General features: G+C 41.5%; 1 long non-coding RNA gene across 1 annotated transcript; it reads right to left on the bottom strand.

Annotated features, from left to right (window-relative positions):
* Positions 1–255: 255 nt before the first annotated feature.
* LOC118237528 lies at positions 256–3247 on the bottom strand. Its single transcript, XR_004767193.1, has 3 exons — positions 3010–3247; positions 846–956; positions 256–364 (listed from the first exon to the last, which is right to left on the bottom strand). It is a non-coding gene; the product is annotated as an uncharacterized LOC118237528 (long non-coding RNA).
* Positions 3248–4291: the final 1044 nt, after the last annotated feature.

The raw sequence follows: 4291 nt of genomic DNA, 5'->3' as shown, positions 1-4291 counted from the left end.
CGGCTTCCCGCGTCATCGTTTTTTTTTTTTTTTTTTTTTTGCGGGTCTTTATGGAACTCTGAGAAGAGACGAATCCCGACGCCTCATCTTCGCAGCGACGACGGCATGCGACATAGAGCAAACATCCTGAGACGAAAAAAAAGGACCAAAAACGGTGAAATGAAAAAGTCAAGCGCATCAGCTCGAAATGTCATGACAATAGCAAATCAATGATTATTAGATTTTCCGTGTGCATTTATATCTGCGATATACCTACTATTCTGGGAAATGACTGGTGGTATAGAGAAGCCGCCACTCTGGGGAAATATTCTCTCACTGTGCCTCTGCTCGGAATCCTATATCAGATTCTGAAAGCTGGTCTGGCCTACATTCGAAGTACAAAATAGAGTAAGAACCATTAGACTGTTGCATAAGAATTTCCCTCGTCACATATAGTGTGTGGTTTATTTCAGCTTTCAAGTGAAAATAAAAACAGAAAAAGGAAAGCTGTTTCCACTTCTTCATTGACTGTATTTCCAATATCCAGCATTGCGGTTTAAGGACAGTGTTCACTTTTTCTGTTTAGAGTACTGCGGTGTCGATATCCTATTCATAATAACAGACTGAGACAGCATACCCTTGACAATATTCATTATTTTAATTAAGTACAGGAGATCTTTATTGCTTTTCAGTATTAATTTGTATTTCTGAACACGATGAGTCAAGGCAGGAGAGAAATAAACTGTTAACAACCTGCCAGGCCTCTTTAGGCATAAGACAGAGCTGCTAAAATGTTTTGAGGAGCGGAGGTCTGGAAGGGTCAGGTTTAAAGGGTCAGGTGGCTCTGACATCGGCACCAGCCTCACCAGTGGGCCTTGTCAACAGGATGGCAGCCGCACTGGTGTCATGATGTCATTTCCTTCCCTGCACCTTGGTGACAGCAGTAACCCGGGCAACAGATGGCCACGGCAGAGAACCTACAAAAATCAAAACATCAGCGCTGAAGTCTCGGCAGCCAAATTTCTTGTCCCCTCAATGCGTCAGAGAATTCGTACCACTTTGATAAAAACGTTGACTTTCTTTTTCAAGAAGCTTGTCCTCATATCTATTCAAATTTCACAGATCAATGTCTTTTTTTTCTTTTTTTAAGGCCTTTGACCACTTTGCTATCTGGTCTTGGAACAATATTCAATCCACATGACATTGTACATGACTGTTTTGCATCATTAAACCACTTTAAGTCCAAAATTCAATGCCCACTACAGTTTTTGTGCTCTTGATTTTAGTCAGTTCAGAGATTTATCATTAAATTGCATTTTAATTACTGTATTTATATATTTTTTTTCTGTCTATGTTGCATGATATCTAGGAGCTGTAATATGCTTTGAAATTATATGCATATAATAAAACACGGTGTGTGTGTGTGTGTTTCAACAAGCACAGTTGTGAATGTTTTCAGGATATCTCATAATAGCCATAGCCAAATGTTTTTCAGTTGGAAGACACAAAAAACATTCAAGCGTCTCAATCAATCTGTGCCTGGTGCCAAGGTTATTTTCACAGACTGACTGTACCAATTAATCCCATTCTGGCTTTAAACAAAGCGGGCCTTTGTAAATCAAAGCTAAAATAATTAACACTGGAAGTGTTCACAAACAGGACACTGTGCCTAAGGTTGCTGGAGAGGAACGAAGACGTGTTTTCTGTGCTGTGGAAAAAAGGAAAGACAAGAAAAAGGAGAGAGCCGCATTAGCATCAGGAAAACCTCTCATCTCCCATTGCATCTGCCCAGTGTCAAGATATCCTGCTTCCTGCAGAATCTGCTCCCAGACTTTAAAGCTTCATTTACACATCAATATGCGTTTGATCTCCAAAGCACATAAACTTAAAAGTGGACGCTTTGTTATCACACTGGAAAATAAATGTGGGTAACATAAAAAGTGGTCGTAAACCTCTATCGTCTCCTTTAATCAGGCTAATTAGTTTGACATATATTGGCATTAAATTGACAAATCTCTCCCCGCCCCCCTGCCCCTCCGTTTGCCAACATCCGATTCTGGGGTATTGTCCGACGGGTCCTCCACATGGTACCGTGCTCCCACAAAATATTTTAGATGATCAGAGTACTCAGGTCCATCTGCAGTCCTGCATCCTGGCTGTGTGTGTGCGTGTGTGTGTGTGTGTGTGAGAGTGCATGTGAATGTGTGCATGGACGTGTACGTGTGTGTGTGTGTGTGAATGCAGCGTGTATGTGCATGTGGGTTGGTGTGCGGGTGTGTCTTTTGAACATGTTAAATTAATTTGGATTATACCTTCGAGGGTCCTCACTATGGGATTTACCTCATCCTCCTGGGACACCGACTTGTCTTGATATGTGGATTTGGAGTAAAAATCGTCAGTTTAAGATGGATAAAATCACAGTGTTACACTGTATGGACATTTGTGGATAGTTGCTATTTTATCCTTCAATTGAGAATTTATATATCGCATCATGGTACAGTATCACAACCTACTCTGTATAAGGACCTACAGACCCACTAGCCAATATCCAACAGCCATTAATTGGGGTGATTTTCTTTTTCAAAGGATTCTTCCTTTCTTACACTTTCTTTTTAAAACCGCAAAGTATTTCATCTTCAATCGATAACTCCTATAATCCGCGAGCAAAGTCGCCGCCAGGAATAAGACAAGTCCGTAGGCTATGAATAGCTTTGTGCAAGTCAAAAATAAGACCAAATGGTAATGGTAAATGGATTGCATTTATATAGCGCTTTTATCCAAAGTGCTTTACAATTGATGCCTCTCATTCACCCACACACTCACACGCCAATGGTGAAAGGCTGCCATGCAAGGTACCAATCTACTCATTGGGAGAAATTAGGGGTTAAGTGTCTTGCTTAGGGACACTTTGACACGCCCAGGGCAGGGGATCGAAACGTCAACCCTCCGACTGGCAGACAACCGCTCTTACCTCCTGAGCTATGTCGCCCCTACGCACTGCACGTGTCTATATATGGTGAAGGTACATACCTGTGGCGTTAAGATGATTCACAGCAGTCCACTGTTGCTGTGCAGGGATGCTGAATTTTGGAGAAAGGTGCAAGCTCTTCCTTGGCAGGACTACAACAGAAATGATGAACCCTACTTTCAAATATTACTTTTAAAATCTGATTCAAACGAGTGATTAGAGATTAAAGCTGAGTTTGTAAACATATTTAAAATAAACCACGTAAGACTTGAACTGTGTGTCCCATAAGGATGTACTTTGTTATTGAGAGAGGGAAAGAGTGAGCGTGAAAGAAAGAAGAGTTGGAGAGAGTTTACACTCACTCAATCTTTGCAAAGGCTGATGTTTGAATAGACTGTTGAGGAAATTGGTATTCATAGAGACAGGGAGCCTGTTGGCAGGAGGTGCAGTTTTTTTTGGGGGGGGAATGCGTCATGCTGGTTACCTGCATGCCAGAGGGGGAGGGCCAGGACCTCAGCTTGTGACAATTTCATTTGAGCTTTTCCCCGATTTAGTGGGATCAGCAAGGGCTGGACAGGGCTCCATAATGTTTTACACAAAGACTTATTCTTTTCTTGATTTGGCTCTGCACTCCACAATTTAAAATTGTACTCAAAGAATTCACATGTGGTCAAAGTGCAGATTCTCAGGTACTTAAATAATATACATTTCAGTCTCACCATGAAGAAATCACACCACTTTTTATACATACGTCTACATGGTGTATACAAAATACCCTTAAATAAAAGCTGGGAATGTGCAGTTCAACCACATGTGAATTATTTGATTACAAATGTAAAATTGTGGAGTACACAGCCAAATCCTTTGTATATTTATACCCACATATGCTTGACCATATGGAGCATATGTATTTTATTTTTCTTTCCTCCTTCCTGATTCCTTGTTTTATAAAAGATGTCTGTTACTAATTAAATAAAAGGCAGTAGGCCAATTATCCTTTTGAGTTCATCCTGTCTGTTTGCTGTCAGTGCTGCATCACAGTGGTGGAGAACGTAGGCATAACGTCCCCTGGTGGACAGACACATTTTTATTTTTGTATTTTTTTAAGAAACCATGTAAGTGCAATACCCACCACAACTGCCAGAAACAAAATGTACACCAGCGAGCCAGCACTCTCCCCCAGTCAGCTCTATAATCTCACTGGGCCAATTACATGGGACGATACAGAGCTCTGCCCAATGGACTACCTGGCAGAGCTTGTATGACTGGCTGCTGTGGCCTATTCTAGGCCCATACGTGGGCTGCAGAAGACTTCAACCACTTCCTGGGCCAGGCACGGTATGC

Source organism: Anguilla anguilla, chromosome 10, assembly GCF_013347855.1.
Source record: "Anguilla anguilla isolate fAngAng1 chromosome 10, fAngAng1.pri, whole genome shotgun sequence".
NCBI lineage: Eukaryota > Metazoa > Chordata > Actinopteri > Anguilliformes > Anguillidae > Anguilla > Anguilla anguilla.
Note: the sequence above shows the minus strand (reverse complement) of the source record. Positions and strands in the feature narration are given on the sequence as shown.